Source organism: Gorilla gorilla, chromosome 6, assembly GCF_029281585.2.
Source record: "Gorilla gorilla gorilla isolate KB3781 chromosome 6, NHGRI_mGorGor1-v2.1_pri, whole genome shotgun sequence".
Taxonomy (NCBI): domain Eukaryota; kingdom Metazoa; phylum Chordata; class Mammalia; order Primates; family Hominidae; genus Gorilla; species Gorilla gorilla.
Genome location: NC_073230.2, coordinates 104,483,762 through 104,506,284, shown reverse-complemented (window position 1 = coordinate 104,506,284; position 22,523 = coordinate 104,483,762). Strand labels below are relative to the sequence as shown.

General features: G+C 33.6%; 1 protein-coding gene across 13 annotated transcripts in view; it reads right to left on the bottom strand.

Moving 5' to 3' along the window:
* Positions 1–22,523, bottom strand: part of SEMA3A (semaphorin 3A) — a 541,127-nt gene that overhangs the window by 319,018 nt on the left and 199,586 nt on the right. The gene's annotated exons all lie outside the window — the stretch shown is intronic.

Here is a 22,523-nt window from a genome sequence, read left to right as displayed (position 1 = left end):
ACCAAAGATGCAAGATGAGGCAATGGAGTGGGCACAGATCTGTCAGCACTTTTCAAAGGTCATGCTCCACTGAAATCTAGTCAGAAAAGTCATCCTCGGAAATTCCAGAAAGCACAGTATCAACCATGTAAATATAACAATTGTAATAAAAAGCTTCTCCTAGTTCAATCTTTGTCTTTGATATAAAATAATACTTTATACTTCATAGGATTTCTCTCAATTACTAAATGCAAGCACTGAGTCTGTTTACTTGCCACCGTCTGTTTTTCTCACCATGCTATAAGCTCCTTATAGCAGATACTATGTGTGTCCTGCTGATAGATATACTCAGAGTGTCTAGCGCCTTGCCTGGCACAGCTTGCATACTTGATGTAATCAATGGAAAAAATAACTAAAATGAAATATGAGCTTTATAAAAGTAATATCATAGATTATATCAATAGGGTCATTATAATTAATTGCAGGAAAAGATTGAAAAACAAATAAAATTTAGAATCTATGAAAAAAGAGCAAGATATATTGGGAACTGGGGTAATTTCATGTGCACCTGCTGCTGATTTTGTAGACTTTGGAATCTGTTTCAGTGACAACAAGGACATAAAACCTTCAGATGCTTGCCTCTCTAATAGGTTATTAACCCAATAATTATTTATTTATTGTTACATAATGGACTATTCATATCCATTCTGATCAATAATTAATACCAGATTTAACTGAGTATTAACAGCAATGAAGTAATAGAAAAAAATTTGTTTTTCTATTCAAATATATTAAATGATTATGGCCAAAGGAACCTAGTTCTGAGGAACTAGGCAACAAAATAAGATTATATTGGTAATAGCATCTAGGACCTTCTTAAATACTATTTTATTCCACAAATTCTATTGGCTCTATTTTATTCTTCAAGCTTTTATTGATTGTAAATGAGACTAGATTACAAAGTCCAGTGCAAAAAGAGATTTTCCCACACTTCCACCAAGTCAACCTTAGTATAGGCAGGTCAGGTTACGTCATTATCTCTGAGCATCTGGAAAACTGTACTATTTGGTCCCTAGGCATCGCCAAGCAAATCTTTAGGGACTTTTCTATTTTTCCAGCTCAGCTTTTTTCCACCTTAAGAAATAAATAATAATCATGACTTGAAATGTAAACGCAATTATTTACAGTGGTATATTTTATCATCCTAATAGCAACAATGATGATTTCCTACATTATACTTTTGAGAATATATCTATCTTCTTTTAAAAATGTGCATCTTGCTTAAAATAAATATAGATTTGTGCATACTAACCTTTATCAAATCAGAGGTTTAATACTCAGGAATGTTTCAATATTATTTGTCAGGTTCCTACTAAAGCAGGTCTTTTGCTGATACATTAACGTAAGCATGAAAATAACACTGCTCTTTCAGATGTAGAGGAGTGCCCAAATAACTAAGCAATGAAAATACAAATTTATCTAAAATATTTTGAAAAAATTGTACTATACTATCTTTGATATTCTTTAAAGTTAGGTATTCACGTCAAGGCCAACCACATGCTAGGAATAGAAATATATCAGCAACATTCCTCTAGCCCCGAATTTCCATAATGTTTTCTGTGGGACACTAGTCTCCTAGAATATTAATAGATTGTATTCAAACTAAAAGTTCTTTAGTTTAAGAACCATAATTAATGATGGAATAAACAAAGGTAAACAACTAGACTAGCTACTGCCAGGAAATCTAAGACATTTTAGCGCATGAATGCATAAAGTGAATTTTACTTAGGACAGTAATAGAGCACACACGTTTTCCTACGTTTACTTGAATGTGGCACATTTTCCCCAAAGCATATTAGAAAAGCTAGTGTTCCAAGGAACAAACTTTGAGAAATGTCCCACCCAAACCATCGTTATGTGAAAAATACTAACATCTGTTGTAGGCAGCGTGGAGGGTGCTGAGGGAGCAATTGCATGGTGATTAGACATTCTGTAGTTTAATATATATACATGCAATGTAAACTTTTGACATTCCTTGTCAAATGCTTGTTATATTTTTGTAGGCTCTTTGTCCTGCTCTATTTTTTTCTTTACTATTAGAGTCACGTATAACAAACAATCCTACGTTTCTTTTATTTCCATATTACAGGGTTATTTAATTGCTGATTCAGTATATCCCTCTTCAAATGATTTGTCTGTCTCATTATGGGTCATTCAAATTTCATAGTGCATTCTCCAAAATTTGTTAATCTTATTCTTTTCAGTTTAAATAAAAAATAAAATTATATTTACATGGAATGGAAAAGTACATCTATATAAGCTTTATTTTCTTGACATAGAATTTTGGAGTTTCAAAATATTTTCAGAAATTACATAAGAATCCATTTATTTAGAGTTTGGCCCATTTTTAACCATTTAAAATTTATCTTTTGCTGTTTCTCCTTAAACATAAAATTTCTATTTCCAGCATACATGTAACTTGTCCCAGGTGAACCGAAAGTGCATGATCCACTTTGTGGTTTGCAAAGGGGCCTCTAAGGTCTCACAGGCCACTCTAACTTGACTTGGTGAAGTTGCTGCTTCCTGTTCTTCTGTCTTTCCTTTGGTCAGTAAACAATCCACCGTGCAGGAAAGGCCCCTGAAATTCCTAACAATTATTTCTCCCTCTTCCCACAATTAAGGGAGTAGAGAGAAGAAAGAGAGTAGAGAAAAGTACACAGCCCTGCTTAGACTGTCACTTTGCATCAGTCTGAGAGGGAACACATTCCCAGGCTGAAAGAGGTTGCCCGGAACAATTAAGCATGGGCTAAGAGTGAAACTGGGAAACATTCCAGCTTCTCAGAAGTCAAGTCTTCATTGTGTGATCTTCAAAATAACAGAAAATAAATAAATAGATCTCTACTAGAATGCATGTTCATTCATTCTAAAATTATGTAAATGTACTCTACTGTACTTATAAATTATATGTATTATAAAATACCCAAAAGATACATTTTTTGTGCATGTGATAAGCAGGGTGATCAAAAGATTTATTTTCCAAACAGGGCTGGCCTTCTTTTGAAAGCAAAAGGAGGTGTTTTAATACTTATGTTGTGACAACTGAAAGCAATTGGAACTCCCTAGGCAAACCTGGACATAAAAGTGCCTAGCACAGATTAAATTTAAAATATTAAAAATATTTTACTAATTATAATGGCTTTATATTATCATTAGATTATATCTGTAGGTATGATTCTTACTTGGAGCCAAATCCACCATGAACTATAGGGGTGTTAATCCACATTTCCAGTAGATATTTTGATAATTTTACTACAAGTTTCCCTCTGCCACTTAATAAGTCTGATCATACTATTATTATTTTTTACATATAATTCAGACTGAGAATGACTTTCTGTAAGGATTGAAAGCATTAGCTCTGCATTTGTTTTCTTACATATTTGCAAAAATATTTTATAGTCTCCATTTTGTGAGAATTAGTTTAATCAATGCTAGGAAATATAATAATGACATCCATACATCCACTTACCAGACATAGATAAGAGATGATATATACTCTCTCACTTTTGTGGAACTTTAAGTCTTACCTTGGGCTACTAGATATTAATGACATGAGACAATCTGATACTTGGACCAAATAAAAGCATCAATGTCAATACAATATCAAATATTTGTAAACTCTAATTCACTTTGTGCTTTTAAGACAAAATTAATATACTTTATTGTTCTAATCCAATCTTCTTGAAGATGAATAGCATTTATATTGTGTACCACCTGGGATGCACACACCTGACATTACAGCTGAGTCACCTGGACCTGTGCTTCTCTGATATGTACACATAGTCACCTGGAGAACTTGAAAAAATACAGATCTAATTTTGTTGATCTAGGGTGCAGCCAGGATTCTGCATTCCTAGAAAGTTCTCAGGGGTTGCTGGTCTAGGGATCACATTTTGAGTACCAAGAATCCTAGCCCTGTGCTCTTTAATATAATAACCATTAGCCACATGTGCCTGCTGAACATTTGAAATGTTGCTAGTCTAAGTTGAGAATTACTGTAAATGTAAAATGCATACCAAATTTCAAAGACTTAGGGCAAAAAAGGAATGTAAAATATTTCATTAATAATTGTAATTTTTGATTACATGTTGAAATAATTTTATTTTTATGACATACAAATGTTTAGTGTAGCATATAGATACATTAATTTAAATATGACTCCTAGAAATTTAAAATTATTTACATGGCTCATATTACATTTTTATCGGACGTTGCTGCTTAAAACTACAAAATATTGTCCTGGTCATGTAAAGTGGTAGTGAAATAACTCACTATGTGCCTCAATTGATCTTCTCAGACTTGCCTTTTTCCACTATCTGTCCCATGCCCTAAGTTCCAGCTATATGTTACTTGATATTCACCCAACATCTATTCTTTAATTCTTTTGTTTATTCAATAAATATTTATTGAGTGCCTATACTGAACCAGGCAAAACTAGTAGGCACTGTATGCACTGGGGTATAACACTGAAAAAAAGATGAACATGAACAAAGTCTCATTGAACATACGAGCTCTAATTCTTCTCATTTCATAAAAGGAAAAATTCCTTTTAACCCTTATGTCTCTTTTTCTTGAAGTCACTCACTGGCTCCTTAATCTGTACTTCTATAGTGTTTTGTCTGTTTCACAAAAAACATTGCCTTATAATTGATATATATAGCATATGTTTTTCTTCAAATAGGTTGTTAATTAAGTCTTTGATGGCATTATTTAATTATATCTTTCATTCTAGTACAATTTCCAGCACATAGTAGGTACTTAATAAACCAATTTTTGAATGGATTATTTCACAAATAAGATGGTACAATTTTAAAACAATTTAATTTCAAAAAGCACTGATTATTTTAATTTGATTTCCATTTGACATGGTTCATTCCAGCCCTTCTTTTGTTATTACGAATATTTTATATAGTAATATACTATCAAGCTCAGCTGGTTTAAAATCAATTTAACACAATTTGATCTATGCCTGCCTAGTGCTCTTATTATACTTTAAGCATTTCATTTAGTCTTTCTGAATACTGATCTCATTAACAAAATGGATTTTTAATTCCTGCTACATGTTTTGTTGAAAAGATTGAAAGATTCAATTTATGAAATTGTTCCTAGATCATGGCAGTCCCTCAATAAATACAAAACTTAAATAGTTCAGACTTAGTCATTTTATTTCGTTTTTATTAACTAAATGTAAAATAATGTTTTGTGGGTAAAGCATTAGGCCACTTACGAGTTCCAAGTCAAATTTATGCCTTTACATGTACCTAAATGTGCTGCTTTGCCAAGTAGTTTCATTTCCCTCTATATCAATTATTTTACATGTAAGATAAGATTGGACAAAATGGCATCCCTCTCATGTCTACAGCTGTATGAGTCTTTGAAGTTGATGATGAAGTCTTTTTTGAAAATCAGCAATAACAAAGGCCTTTTAATCTTTTCCTTCCCTCCTTTCTTTTTCTCTCCAGTTGCAAACATTATTAGGCATGCATGAGTGATAGCAGGTTAAAATTGGGAGTATTGGTATGAAATCATGGTTTAATATATAGATATAGATGTAATGATAGATATAGATAGAGACGTAAAGTTGTGTGGGTGTGTGTGTGAATACATATACTTCCAGTTCTGTCCACCTAAAGGGCCCGTGAATAGTAAAATCCACAAAATAGTGAGCACATCCACTACTGAACTTTTGGTTGCTACATACTTTCGACTGAAAGAAATCAGCGCTTCTTAAAAAATGGGGTGTGACTGAGAAGAACCTGAAATATTGTGTTGTGCCAGATAGTAATGAAATACTCAAAGAATGATGTTGTGTTAGTCCATTCTTGCATTGCTATAAAGAAATACCTGAGACAGGGCAATTTATAAAGAAAAGAGGTTTAATTGGCTCATGGTTCTACAGGCTGTCCAGGAAGCAGAACGCAGACATCTGCTTCAGGGGAGGCCTCAGGAAACTTACAATTATGTAAGCAGGGCAATGGGGTCCTAGGCCTGGCTCACAAAAGCATTCTTTCCTTCTAGGCTTCAAGACCTCTGATGAGACTGGCTGCTGCACAGGTCTCTGAAATGCCTTGGAGGCCTTTTTCCCATTGTCTTGGATGTTAGTACTTGACTTCCTTTTTGTTATGCAAATTGCTCTAGCAAGTGGTAGCTACACAGCCTGCATGAATTCCTCTCCCCTAAAAGCTTTTTCTTTCTCTGCCAAATGGTTAGGCTGCAAATTCTTCAAATTTTTATACTCTGCTTCTTTTATAAATGTAAGTTTCAACTTAAAGTCATTTATTTCCTCCTGCATATGAGTATTGGTTGTTAGGAGCAGCCAAGTGACATCCTAAGTGCTTTGTGGCTTAGAAATTTCTTCCAACAGATATCCTAAATAATCAGTCTCAAGTTCAAAGTTCCACAGATCCCTAGGGCAGGGGTACAATACAGCCAAGTTTTTTGCTGAAGCATAACAAAAGTGACCTTTGCTCCAGCTCTCAATAAGTTTCTCATTTCTGTCTGAGACCTCCTCAGCCTAGACTTCACTCTTCATATCACTATCAGCATCTGGGTTACAACAATTTAATGAGTCTCTTAGAAGTTCCAAACTTTCCCTTCTCTTCCCTGTCTTCTTCTGAGCCCTCTACCCTCTTTCAACCTCTGCCTGTTATCCAATTCCAAAGCTGCTTTCACATTTTCAGGTATCTTTAAAGCAACACTCCATTCCTTGGTACCAATTTTCTGTATTAGACCTTTCTTATTGCTATAAAGAAATATCTGATGTGGGTAATTTATAAAGAAAAGATGTTTAATTGGCTCATGGTTCTGCAGGCTGTACAAGAAGCATAAAAATATCTGCTCAGCTTCTGGGGAGGTCTCAGGAAACTTACAATGATGGTGGAGAGCAAAGGAAGGGCAGGCAGAGCACATGGTGAAAACAGGATAAAATGAGAATGTTGAGGAGGTGCCTCACTTTTAAACAATCAGATCTTATGAAAACTTACTTGCTATCATGAGCACAACAACAAAGGGATGGTGCCAAACCATTCATGAGAAATCCATCCCCAGTATGCAATCACCTCACAGCAAACTTCACCATCATCATTGGGGATTACATTTCAACATGAGATTTGGGTGGGACACATATCCAAACCATATCACATGTCAAAATGACTAAGGATCTAGCATAAGGGACTTCCACTGATCAAATCTGAGATGATAATAGTAATTATTATAATACTCTAAATAAAATAGGTGTTCATTAGTTCACACTGACATCAACAAATGAATAAATGAATGAGAAGGTGAATCTTTTACATAGAATGCCAACTAATAAATGCATTAAAATAAATGTGAAAATAACAATTTGACAGTCATCATAGTCACAGTTAGGCAAAATTATCAACTGTTTATAAAATAAATGGATACAATGTGATTAAGAATGGGATATGTATTTAGTTTCAAAGTATCTCTCTTCAAAGTACTTACTGATTGCAAAGGAAAAAAGAAATGTAACTTTCTAGTGGAGAAACCTGGCAGTGACCAGGTTACTTGGTCACTTAAGATAACTTGATTAAGATAACCTAATATCACCAAAAATGGAACACATCAATATTATATACTAACTAATAGGATGTAATAAGAAGGACACAGCATCACTCTTGTACTTTCCTACCCAAAATGTGTAAAGTAGATACAACCTTGGAGAAATACTGGAAAATTCCACATTGAGGAACATTCTACAAAATCAATATCCTATAATCTTAAAAAAAAAATGTCAAGATTGTAGAAGTTAAGGAAAGACTAAGGAAATGCTCTTATTGAAGGACATGAGAGAGACATGGCTACTGATTTCAAGTGACCATCCTGGATTGGATTCAGTTGGAGTAATTGCCTGGGACAATGGGCAAAATTGAATTTGGGGCAAAGGTTATGTGGGAGTTTGTTTTACTACTGCAATTTTTCAATAAGTTTGAATGCTTTCCACATAAAATTAGTTTTCATAAGAAGACATAAATAAAGCCAACAAAAGGTTTTCTAATATGAAATAGTAGACTATATGTGAAAACTTCTTGAAGTTAGTCAAATACCTAATAGTTGGAAGCCAGTGTACTCACTAGGAATGTGTGATATTGGCTGGATCCATGGTCTCCATTGTTACATTTTTTTTTTTTGTCTCTTGACCAGTAATGACATATTCATATATTTTTATTTTTACTTATTTATTTATTTTTGACCTAAGGTCTCACTCTGTTGCTCAAGCTAGAGTGCAGTGGTGTGACCACATCTCACTGCAGCTTCGAACTCCAGGGCTTATGTGATCCACCCACCTCAGCTTCCTGAGTATCTAGGACCAAAGGCACATGCCACCATGTCTGGCTGATTTTTGTATTTTTTTGGAGAGAGGAGGTTTCATATGTTGCCTTGGCTTGTCTCAAACTCCTGGGCTCAAGCGATCCTCCACACTGGCCTTCCAAAGTCCTGGGATTACAGATGTGAGACACCGCACCAAGCCTCTTATTTTGAATAAAAGTTATTTCAGTCATAGTTCGGCCTCCCGGTCAATTTAGATGTTACTCTTTCTATATGTCCACAGCATGCTTTATATACCTTTATTAGCACAAATCACAGTGTCTCCTAAGCTAAACTATAAGATCTGTGATGGCAGGAAGCTTGTTGTAAAAGACCACTGTACCACGGCAATTTATTTCAGAATTAAAGTTACACCATGCTCATATTGTGAATTATGTATCACTTATCAATATGTAAGAAATCCTTTGTTCCATTACATCTCTTTATTCTTTAAAATGTCTGTATAGTGGCCGGGCATGGTGGCTCATGCCTGAAATCCCAGCACTTTCGGAGGTAGAGGTGGGCATGTCACCTAAGTTCAGGAGTTCGAGACCAGCCTGGCCAACATGGTGAAACCACACCTCTACTAAAAATACAAAAATTAGCTGGGCATAGTGGTGCATGCCTGTAATCCCAGGTACAGGGGAGGCTGAGGCAGAATTCCTTGAACCTGGGAGGCGGAGGTTGCAGTGAGCTGAGATTGCCACTGCACTCCAGCCTGGGTGACAAAGTGAGACTCGGTGTCAAAAAAAAAATAAATAAATAATAAATAAATAGGCTGTATAGAAATAATAATATAAAAATTGCATTGGCATTTTTCACAATAGCAAATTTTAAGCATTTGATCTTTCACATAGTATATCATTGAATTTAGTTGTATTTATTTATTTTTGCCCTAAATGACAGAATGAATCTTTTAATATGGAATGTTCCCACTTACTGTTATAAACGATATACTGCTTTGTCCTTTTCTTTAATGCCATGGCTCCTTGCCACCTCCTTTACTTTTGTTATATGGATTATGTATAATTTCATTTTGAATTCACTGGTATGTTAGAAACTGGATGCCACAATTAGATCTGCCAGCCATTGCTCCTGAATTTTGAAAAGCAGTTTTAAAGCCATTAGTATTTTTTTCTAGTTGTGAGTGAAGGTTGATCTCTAGGATAACCCATTTCTGACAGAAGATTCGGCCTCCTTACTCCTCAGTTACTATCATAATGAGGGTTGGATTGAGGAGGCTGGGAGCAGAATAGAGATTATCCATAGAGGAGGTCTGCGGTGCTGAAACGAAAGGCCAGCCTTATGATAACCACTTGAAGACAAGAAACAGCAGCCTGGGGATACTGCCCACATGAGCCATGGTAGATTCAAGGACTTACATGGAAACTGGGTGGAAGTTAATCAACATGTGGAGTTAGTGTGTTGACAATCATGTGAGCATCACTCAGGGATTATACTTGGATAGGATTAGATAGGGATGACCCAGACTACTTTCCACAAAAAAAGGGATAAGCAGTTTAGTTAATGATAGCCTGGGTTTCTTTTATTAAAACTGTATTTTTCTCAGTTTATTCCAATTTGAAATCATTATCAATTTCTTACAGATTTTGATATTAGATAGTATAGTGTGGTGTTCGAAAGAACAGACTCTGTAGCTACATTCAGTAGGTTCAAATTCCATCTCTGTTGCTCATTAGCTGTGCAATCTTGAGTGTTTTACTTAGCTTTCTTATCTCGATGTCTACAGCTATAAAATGGGGGAAAATGTGGATAGGCATAAAATATTTTAAAAGAGAAACTGAGTCAATATTATGGCAATACTTGGTTGGCATAGCTAGAATTCAACAAATGTTCATCATTATTAAAGTGCGTTTTGATAGCGCTGAGATGTTTTCTTTTTCTTCTGTATCTTCATGGATATCTAAAAGAACACAGAAATTGCCATTTATCTGCTACCCAGAAGCCACACTGAAATGGAATTTCTTGATTGTCCATTTTAAATGATATTTTCTATAATATTCAGAATCACCTGAGCCCTTAACTGCACCAACCTTGCACTGACAAAGATGATGTATATAGAAATTCCACCATCTGTGCATATGTCACAACATCATCCTTTTTGGAATAAATCCGCCACTATTAATTAGCTCCACAGTAAATTCATGATTTTTAGTCACTGCTGGATCCTCAAAGCTGGTTTACAGTTAAAAAAAACATTATTCCTAGCTTCTTAGTTGACTCCTTTTTGCATTTCCTTTTGTGGCTGCTATAAAATAATTTCATTCTCCTTGACCTTGCCAATTATTTATTCAACTTCCAGAACAGCTAACCTCCAAAAGCTTTGTAAATAAATCCATTTTTTATGTTAGCAATTAAATTAATATGTATTCTAAACATCCTCATATTTTTTAGCAACATCATAATTTATTAAAATGTTATTATCTTTACTGTTTCCCCCATTTATTAACAAACATAATTGTCTTTCCTATCCTAAAACATCTTCTATTTGTGAAGTTTGTAAGCTTCTCTCATTCTAACAACCTTCTCTAAGTCAGTAGATAACGTTAAGCCAGTGATTTCTAAAGAAAATATATTTTCATTTCTGTATAGTATCTATTAACAGCTGTGCTCTCTCTCACACTTTCTCCAAGAAAACCCCACCAAAACTAAACAAAAACTTCCATGATAAAATAAATTTTGGGGCCAGGTGCAGTGGCTCATGCCTGTAATCCCAGCACTTTGGGAGGCCAAGGCAGGCGGATGACTTGAGGTCAGGAGTTTGAAACCAGCGTGGCCAACATGGTGAAATCCAGTCTCTACTAAAAATAAAAAAATTAGCCAGGTGTGTTGGCGGGCACCTGTAATCCCAGCTACTTGGGAGGCTGAGGCAGGAGAATCGCTTGAACCTGGAAGGTGGAGGTTGCAGTGAACAGAGATCACACCACTGCACTCTAGCCTGGGCAATAGAGTGAGACTCCATCTAAAAAAAAAGCATTTTTTTTTTTAAGTAATGAATAAAATTATGTAAATTTTATTTACAGAAAAATAAGCATTTTAACAGGTTAATATAAGTTGTTAATCTTTAAGAATTGTGTGTGTGTGTTTTTGGAGTTTAAAGGTTACGAACAGTAAGAGGAAGCTTGGCTTCCAAACTTACTGGAACACTTAAATCTTCTCAGCACACCCAACATCATACCATTCTAGAAGCAGTATACCAATGAACACATACTAACCATTTCTAGAATGCATGGAAAGCAGATACATCAATACACGCATGTGTAAAACTACGGGTTGGAACTTCTAAAGTAACGTATCAAGTCAAATCTCATCAAACCTACATTCATTTTTCTCCTCAATATTTCTGTTCAACTATTACTGTTAATGTTACACATCATTAGGCTTAAAATCCAAGAAAAACACTCAAAATAATATTTGATTCTTTTCCAGTGCTCTCATTTACTAAGTGAAACATAAAGAGGACCAAAAAGTAGATATATTTTACAGAAGAATGTATAGAAGTTGGCAACTGATTGCATGTGGCAAAAAAAAAAAAGAGGATATTAACAAAAATGGCATAATAGAAACAAAGTATCAAACTAGCTGCTTATTAGATATATATGTAGGGGTTTTTCCACATAATTCACATAGTAAAAGTGTTGTTAAACATAATAATAAATAAAATAATAAGAGACTTGGAATTGACTAGTTTAAAAGTAAATGCTATATATGCCACTGATTCATTGATCTTAGTTTAATTTTGCATATGGAAACACAACTTCTTAAATTCCAGTTACGAAGATTGTCAGAATTTTAAAAATGCCACTTTCTTTCATTGTGTAAACATACCTTGCATTTTTTAAGAATAAAATAAATTAAATTTATTCCTTAAATTTTTTTCCTGGATACTGGATAATCAATTATTTAAGATTTACGTGCTTTGGATGTGTTGGTTCCAGAATTGCTGACAATGCTAGATTGGGGAGGCAATAAATGCTAAGTCGCATACAAAAGATTTGAATGAAGCTGTTATGGTTATCAACATCATGTCTGAAAATGACCTTTTTGATTTGTTTTTAAATTTAGATAGTTGTATGATACAAGGAAATGAGATGACTAATTTATATTTAATTTTATATTTAAAGGAAATTTGAGCATTTACATTCTCTTTTAAAGTAAATGCTATGTGTATCTGTCTCTGAGCAGGTCTTTGCTTCAAACTTTCGGCTGACACTAGTTGGTAAAAACAGTAAAGGGACTACCTACTAAAGGAATGTTCAATCTAGTTCTCCTGACAGTCAAAGGATTTGATTATCATTTTCTAAGTATCATATTCTTTTTGTTCAATCACTATGATTCAGGAACAATCTTCAAAGTTGACTTTGAAATACTGAAACAAAGACAAAATAGGAAACACAGCCCTAAATCTGTCCTAGTTAACAGTATTACCATCATCAGAATCTCCTCCCCGAATTTTGGGGTGAGATCAGACAAGGCTAGGGAGATGGCCAAATGTAGAATGGTAAAATGCTTTGTCTCCTAGAACTCATCAAAATGAAAAGAAAACTTGACCTTCAGTTTCAGTGTCCCTTTCTGTAAAGAGTATTAGCATTTTAAATAGCATACTGAATTCCAGTTAGGAATTGTGTCTTATGAACTGAATGATTTTTCTTTTCAAAGGTATTGATAACAAGGGTCATGAAGGAGGAGAATGTGCTTATTTTTTCAACTCACTGTCAAATCTCTTCCCCATTTTCTAGATTATGTTCCTTTTTTTGATTGATGGACCTATTATATTTCTGGGAATAAAAGCCAAACACACACATCATACAGAGGTTTGCTTTAGGCACACAAATTCAAGTTCTGTTTAACACAGTGGGGTCACCAAACATCTAGTAAGGCCTTTGCCAATGTTTGTGTTTTCTTGCAATTAGATGAAAATCAAAGCCATGTGGACACCAACAGGGAAAACAGCAGGTCTCAATGTGTGTTTGGCAGTGCACATTCTCCACTTCTCTTGTACTCTTTTATTTTTTTCGACAATGTAACCAAAGCTTTATTTTATTTTATTATTTGTGTTGTGGTGGTGGTGGTGGTGGTCTTAAACATTTTTCTCCCATTTTACCTATATTGTTTATCTACAATTCCCAGGTGGCTTCAGAAAAGAAAATCAAACTTCTCTCTGTAATAAGTCTACTTCCCTTACTGTTTAAATACAGAAGACAATATAGCAGGTGCCTGAAAACCTGTGGGAAGACATTAAACAAAAGGCAAATATAAAGAATTTTTGACTTTATGCTCCACCAAAGGTTTTTCCAGGAAATGAAAGCAACACAGGCATAACAAAAGTATATAAGAAAAAAATATGTGCACATATACATGCAAGCATCCATGTGAAATTTAATTTTTAAAACATGCAGTTATGGCAGTAGGAATTAATAAATCTCTATTTATTTAATAGAAAACTTATTATATTTCTTTTTCAACTAAATATTACAATGTAAAGGCTGGTGATGCCAACAATTGTAAGTGACTAATATAAATTCAAGCATAATAAATCTTTATTACTTTTAAATTTTCTCAGAGTTTCATTTAATGTTTTGTTTGTTTTACCTTTGGTTCTCATAAGGGAAGCTGAATATAAAGAAATAGTTGGCAAGGCATGGTGGCTCATGCCTCTATTCCCAGCACTTTGGAAGACCTAAGTGGGTGGATCAGTTGAGCTCAGGAGACCAGCCTGGGCAACATAGTGAAACCTAGTCTCTAGAAAAAACACAAACATTAGTGGGCATGGTGGTGTGGACCTGTAACCCAGCTACTGGGGAGGCTGAGGCAGGAAGATCACCTGAGTTGGGGATGTCCAGGCTGCAGTGAGACATGATTGTGAGACATGATTGACTGTGAGTGAGACATGATCAACTGCACTGTAGAGCCTGCATAACAGAATCAGACTCCATCTCAAAAAAAAAAAAAAAAAAAAGAAGAAAGAAATAAGAGATATTTCCTTTCCTTTGGTAACAAAAGCATAGCCCTCAAATTCAATGTATAAACTGTAAGGATTAAAATTCCACTGAAGTCTTGACAGGTTCAATTTTGTTAAAAAATTTTAAAATTCACCTTCTCTTTCTATCTCAACTTTAAAAAATACATATTAGTGGACTTTTTAATCTAAAGGAAGAAAAATTAAATAGATATGAGGCACCTCAATGTAGCTGTAATGACTTTGATTTGATATTCATCCAAACTAAATTCTTTCATTCACATATTGAGTTCACACTGAATTCAGTGGCAGACAGTGAAGGAATGTAGAACAGATCAAGAGTAATGTCGATAAAGGAAGGAGTGGGCATAGAATTTCATTGTGAAATATGATGCCATCCTTTAAAAATTATTTCAAGAATTGCTGACAATGTTGTATCTAAAATAGTAGACTTTGATAAACAACAAATATAAATATGAGTCTCTAGGAAAGAAAACAGTATTTAAAGCTCTCTGATTTATTACCTATAGTTTGATGGATTCATATTTTATTAGATAATGATAGCTAATTATTTTTTGACAAAAATTATGTTAATACTTTATCTGATTCATCCTCAGAATGGCTCTTTAAAGATACAGGGCTCAGAATATGAGTAAAAGTTCAGAGAAATAGAAGACAAGGCAGCTAGAATTCAAAGGTAGTCCACTTTCCCCACCAAAAAAAACCCCTTTCCATCCACACCCTAACTCAGAGCTCTTATTCTTCAAGAATATGTTGTACTGTTTTAGGACCTTAGCGAGGTTTTGATGTTTCAACTTTTTAATTGCAAGGAACTATATTTGCATCATTTAAAAATGCCATAATCATGTATTTCCAAGGATCTAAATATTTGATGTGATTTATATCACCATCAATCTACATTTAATATTTAAAATAAATAATTTGTGCTGCATAGAATAATATGTAATGTTTAAAAACTATATTTATTTTTTATAACATGCACACAGAACAAGGAATTACTTTATGTGTTTGACTCACTACATACTCACATTAATTAAATAATTCCATTTTTAAGAATGACTAACTCCAGCTACATACCAAGGACCATACTAGGTTCTGCTTCATATCATAGTCAGGCTATTTTTATCTCTTGATGAAAGTAAAAAATAAAGTTTGCATTACCTTAGTTTATCATTAACTAAACTTGTCACGTTCTCTTAATTTTTCATTCCAAATCATCCAAAGCCTAGAATCATAGCATTTTGGTTGTTTCAATATGAATTTTTCAAGCTTTATTGAGGTATAACTGACAAACAAAAGATGTATATATTGAAGATGTACAATGTAATTATGAAATAATTACCTCAATCAAGGTAATTAACACATTCTTCAACTCACCAAAAAACATCACTCCCATTTTTTTTGTTAATTTTTCCTTACTCTTAAGGCAATTAAAAAAATTTTTAGTATATTCCATTTGCTTTGAATGTAAAGTATTTCTGTTTTTCAGTAATTCCAAAAGAGCATGTATTTCAGAAGTCTCTCTAATTGGAAGAATGGATTGTGATAAACTGTATACCTCAGTCACCAGTCTAACAGATGATCTTACTTCTCAAATAATACAAATTTTCACTTTACTAAATTTCCATATCACTTCATTCAATTTGTTTAATTTTTTTCCCTATCTATATATTCGTTTACCTTGAAAAGTGGTCAAACTACATTTTCAGATTTATGATTATGTGTATTACTTGGAGGAAAATGTATATGAAGTGAAATTAGCACCACCAGTATTCTGTTCAGTGTACCATTGTGTAGACCAGCCACGCCAAGCACTCAAATGTTGTTCGTTTACAACTGATTTACCATAGTATCTGAAAACTCAGCATGTACTTTTGTGGTTTGCATTAGAAAGTTCCTATAAGACAATGAGAAGGACTATTTAATTTGACTAGTTAATTTTTAAACTCATAAAAATATACAAAAATAATAATAACAGGTTTCAATGCTGGGTTTAGAAAAATGGTAACAAAAGAGAAATTTTACTTTTGTATTCCAGTATCTCTCTGAGAATCATCACTGCACCACATGCAGATGCAATGTGTAGTCCAATTTTCCCATGCTTCAGGAAATAGATACTTCCATCTTTATTGCTTAAAAATTTAATGAATCTTAAAATGGTTATATACTTAATCTTTTATATATATATATATATTTTTTTTTTAAGGCAGTGTCTCATTATATTGCCAAGGCTGGATTTGAACTCCTGGGCTCAGAAGATCTTTCTATCTCAGCTTCCCTAGTAGCTGGGGCTACAGGTGTGGCCCACCATGCCCAGCTAATCTTTAAACAAATTTTAAGTAAGTTTTTCTAAAAAATATTGAATTTTTAAATGAATTAAATTTATGCTACCCAATTACACAAATAAGTGACACCCATAAAGTAATTTACATCATTTTAAAATAGTCAGGACATAAGATATTTAATCTAATCAATGCATTTTATAAATGAACACAATGAGGTCACAGAAGTTCAAAGACCATTTGGGGGGCCAAGGCGGATGGATCACTTGAGGTCAGGAGTTCAAGACCAGCCTGGCCAACATGGCGAAATCCCGTCTCTACTAAAAACACAGAAATTAGCCAGACCTGGAGGTGCATGCCTGTAGTCCCAGCTACTTGGGAGGCTGAGGAAGGAGAACAGCTTGAACCCGGGAGGTGGAGTTTGCAGTGAGCCGAGATTGCACCACTGCACTCTAGCCTGGGCAACAGAGCAAGACTCCATCAAAAAAACAAAACAAAACAAAACAAAACAAAAACAAGAAAAACCATGCCTGTGTGTTCTCTGAACTTGGCTTATATATTGTTTGGTGGGAATGTGAATTATTACAGCCATTTTAGAAAAGAGTATGAGGTTCCACAAAAAAACTGTATAATCCAGCAATCCCACTACTGGGTATATATCCAAAAGAAAGGAAATCAGTAAGCTAAAGAGCTTACACACTCCTCCCATGTTTATTGGAGCACTATTTGCAATAGCCAAGAAATGGAAAAACCTATGTGTCCTTCCATAAATGAATGGATAAAGAAAATGTGGTATATATACATCCAGTGAAGTACTATTCAGCTGTTAAAACAAAATGTAATCTTCTCATTTGCAGCAACTTGGATGAGCCTGGAGGACATTATGTTAAATGAAGTAAGCCAGGCACAGAATGACAAACACTACATTTTCACTCGTATGTGGGAGCTTAAAGAGGTGATCTCATGGAATTACAGAGTAGAATAGTAATTGCCAAACTGGAAAGGGTAGGCGGGAGGACAGGATAGGGAGTGGTTCATTAATGGGTACAAAACTACAGTTAGATAGGAGCAACAGGTTCTTGTGTTCTATAGCACAGCACGGTGACCACAGTTAACAATAATTTACTGTATATTTCAAAATAGCTAGGAAAGAGGATTTTGACTGTTCCCAACATAAAGAAATGATAACTGTTTGAGGTGAAGAATATGCCAATTATCTTCATTTGATCACTGCACACTATATACAAGTATAAAAATACCATACTATACCCCATAAATATGTACAATTATTATCAATAAAAAATTAAAAATAATAAAGATAGATGCACAAACACAAAATAAATGCAATGAAAACCACAATGAGAAACTACTTCACAAAAACTAGGATGGCAATGATAAAAAATATATAATGACAAATGTTAGTAAGGATATTGAGAACTTGGAACCCACGCATGTTGCTGGTGAGAATGTAAAATGATTTTAGCTGCTGTGGAAAACAGTGAGGCTATTCCTCAAAAAGTTATACATAGTGTTACCATGTGATCTAGCAATTCCACTTGTAGATATGTACCAACGACAAATGAAAACATGCCCATGTAAAAACTTATACATGAATATTCATAGTACTACTCACAATAACCAAAAAGTAGAAAAAATCTAAATGGCCATTGATTGATAAATGGTGTATAAATTGTGGCATATCCATTCAATGGGATATTATTTGGCAATAAAGAGGAGTGAAGTAATGATACATGCTAAAATTGAATGAACTTTGAAAACTTGCTAAGTGAAAAGTCACAGAAGAACAGAAATTATATAATTTCATTGATATGTCGATAGGCAAATCGATACAGGCAAGAATTTGATTAGTGCTTGCTTAGGGTGAGAAGTGGGAGAGAATGGGGTGTAACAGCTAGTGGTTTCTTTTTAGGGAAGATGAAAAAATTCCATTATTAGATTGTGATGATAATTATACCACCTTGTAAATGTACATGGCATTGTATACTTAAAATTGGTGAATTTTATGGTATGTAAATTATACATCAATAAAGCTGTTTTTACAACCAAAAACCAAACCAAACCAACCAAACAAAAAAACTGTCTGTGTCCTTGGCTCATCTAGAATCTGAGGACCTCTTCTTTGATCTTAAATACCCTTGAAAAGGGTTATCTTTTATATTGCTTTCCATGTTATACTCTTTCCATTTTTAGATTTTACACATTTAAAAGTTGTTTTTTTTCCTATTTATCTTAACTGTGTCTAAGGAGCCATAATATTCTGAGTACTAGCCAGGGGATTCACACAGCTGAAGCTTCACCTTCCTTTCACGTGACAGCCTTCAAATTGTCTCCTTTCCCAAATTTCTACAGCAACCCCCACAACTCCCATGGCATGGTAAGTCCTCTCACCAGAATAGCAGTTCTCTTCTGAAGTAAGCCCTTTTAAAAATTAACTATTCATTTGAAATCTGAACATACTTTTATGGAAGTATTAAATGGGTCTATTGCTACTGTTGTTTCATGTACTAAACTTCAAGTAAATATGTTACCTCTACTGGACCACTTCATTCAGAGATGAACATTTAACTGTGGATTAGATGACTGTACCCTCTTGAAAAGATTTTACATGAGCAGATTGAGAAATAATTTGGAACAGAAAACCCTTTTCTTTGCCACTAAAATCTTAAAGCATTATTTGTCTAATCATTGTATTGTATTTCTTTTACTTTGAAAAGGTCAGGTACCTAAATGAGAGCTAACATTTCTGATAAGATTGCTGATTAACTATAAACCTATGTTGATGTTCCATTAAAAACTGGACTGTAAGAGTTAGATTGTATACCACATATTGTTCCTGCTGGTACCAAGGAATCAATCATAAATTATTCTCAATAAACTCCTTTCTGTGTGTTATATTACCTTGGAATGATTTTTGTAGCATCTCATTATTTATCGTATTATATTCAATGAGCTATAAGATAAAAATTTTAGATAATAAATTTTTAGATACATAAATAATTTTTTAGGTAATATTACTTAGTATTTCTTTGTGTAAAGCATAAAACAGAATTTATTATTTGCATGATATAGATTTGCATTTCAAATTATTTATCTGTTCTTAATATATTTTACCCATTATTCCAACATATAATATTTGCACGTAGCCAGTACAGAAATCTTGGGATCATAAGACTAAGGATTATCAGTGGTGTATCTTACATTCAATTTTTATTTTAAATTTATTTTACTGAATTCCTTTTCCTTCTGCATCGCCAACTAATTTTCATGACCTATCAGAAAAATGTAAAAAATTACGTAATGCTCTCTCTTCCATTAAAAAATAATTTATTTCATAAAACATTGAACATTTCCATTTGGAAATTTGTGTTACCATGTTCTTTCAAGTTGCAAAGGCAGGTAGTATTACCCCATAAAATTTTTAAAATAAGAAAGGGCCATCCAGAAATATAATAGAAGATGATTTTATCCCCATAAGTTGTTTAGTCTTTATTTATTACTAGGCTAACATTACTGACATCTGACACTGGCCATTCCTCAGTTCAAAAGTGAAAAGCTTCTTAGAAAGCAAAACCGCTCCTCCATTTTAATTCCCTAAAGAGTTTATTCCTTTGGGCAAAATAGTCATGTGGAGCACCTGTGGTGCAAGTGCTAAAGAAATATCAAGCAAAACCCAGCCACAGCTGTGCTGTAATCATTGAAGTGTGCCCAGTGCATAATGGCACATTAGGTAGGCATTGATCTCTGCCAGTTTATGAGGTCTCTTACCGAATTAGGCAGACTTTTTCACTGAAACCCATGGAGCAGAAATTGCTACTTCTAAGCTAATCCATTTTCAAATTACCAACCAATTGTGACTGATGACCTCACTACAAATCTGCTTATCTACCTCTAACCACTCAACAAGCAAGGGAGAATAAATCATTATTTCCCTCTATTTTCAAATCTTTACAAAAGAAAACTCCTCTTGCCATTCTTAATCACCTTCAATGCCACTGCAGCTGTGAAGATAAGCATGTTAAATGTTAAATGCTGCCTAATTGTCAGTGCTTATTTGTAAGGAAAATGAGAAGGTAGAATATCTACTTACTATGGTACATGGTTTTATTAAGATTAAGTTGAAAAATTTCTGCTAAGCATTATTATTAATTTCATGTATTTATTAAAAATAATTTATTCAGAATTGAGTGATATTGAATACTTGACTAAAAAAAAAAAACGATTACCACATTATGCAACCATTTCTTGGTGTAAACTCTGGGTCTAGTTTAATCACCTGAGTAGATAAAACTCAAAACATGTAAGAGAAGAGCCTTTATTCTGAAAATAGAAGCAATCCTCAATACTTTAGTTAATTGAAGCCAATACTATGTAAAAATCTGTAGGAGGTAGAAAATGCACAAATTGGGGTTGGGCAAAATCTATTCCTAAACTCTCCCCAACAAACTTTACCACAGAGGATAACATTAGTGACGTTATGGTCCACAAAACTTGATAGCTTCAAGAATGTGTAAAGAAAGAATGTAGTAAAGTGACGCTGACTTGTATTTCTATTAGAAATTATATTTTATTTTACATTTCAAAGGCCTTAGGACATATTTTAAATCAATATTTTAACATATATTTTATAGGTTATTTATGTTGTGAAAAACATATTGCCCTATTCTCTGAAAGTTTTTCATGTTGACCATGTAGATGAGGCCTAAATGGTAAATATATTAATGTATGTATAAGAAATTAATTTACATGTTTGTTGCATTACATTATATAGAAGTAGAAATTTAAAAACAGTTCTAGCAAAATTGTAGAATTTCTGTTTACAGATTCATTGGACAAAGCACTAGTTATAAAAACTCAGTTTTTGCAGGGTGATGGATAAGGAAGAAAAATAATTATTTCTATGTCTATACCTAAAGCACATTTTAAAAAATGTTTCTAACTTGAACATAATTAAAATTCAAAGATCTGTACCAACCATTGCTGTGACGCATCAGCCTAGTTGTTTTATCCGTACCCTATGCCATGGACTGACATAATTACCTATTCAGAGCCAGTTAGGAACACTTTGTTTTGTTGAAAGAATAGCTTCTCAATGGAGTTGGAATTGCTTTCTCATATTTGCCTTTTGATTGATATAACTATGTCAGAGTTTCTTTCTGAACATGAATCAGTAATTTTTTTTTTGTATTTGGCATGTAGACTAGGGCAAGCCATTTGTAAAGCAAGACAATATTATCTACTCCAACCTACCTACTAATAGACATGAGAAAAGTATCAAATTAATTTTCAGAAGCAAAAAATATAACAATTATATATTTTGTTAAAAATCTTAATTTTAAAAACAACATTAAATTCTTAACTATCTATACAAGTGGATGGGGAGAAGTCACAGTTCCATAAATTATAAATACTAGTAATACAAAAATATTTCAAGTTCATTTCTCTCATTATTTTACAGCATTTCTTTATGTTTTTGTTACAATTAATATTTTCAAGCAAAATCTTAATAGGTTTACCTAAATTAGTCAAAATATAAGAATCTGTGTAAGGGGAAAAATTAAAAACAATCCATATATGAACTTCATTTCTTATGCTACAGGTTTCCAAGGTTAACAACAGCCTTTTCCATATCCTTCTTCACACAGATGAAAAGATGTATACTTATATATCATACACAATGAATTTTTTATTTGTTTAAAAAACAGTATTTCAGTGTCACAATAAAAACACTGTTTAGCAAAAATGGCTTTTTCACAAAACATGTCAAAAGAAAGCCTCCAGTCAAATGTATGGATCTGACAAACACTTTCAATCAAGGTAAAATATTCAATAATATGGATCAAAACCACAATACT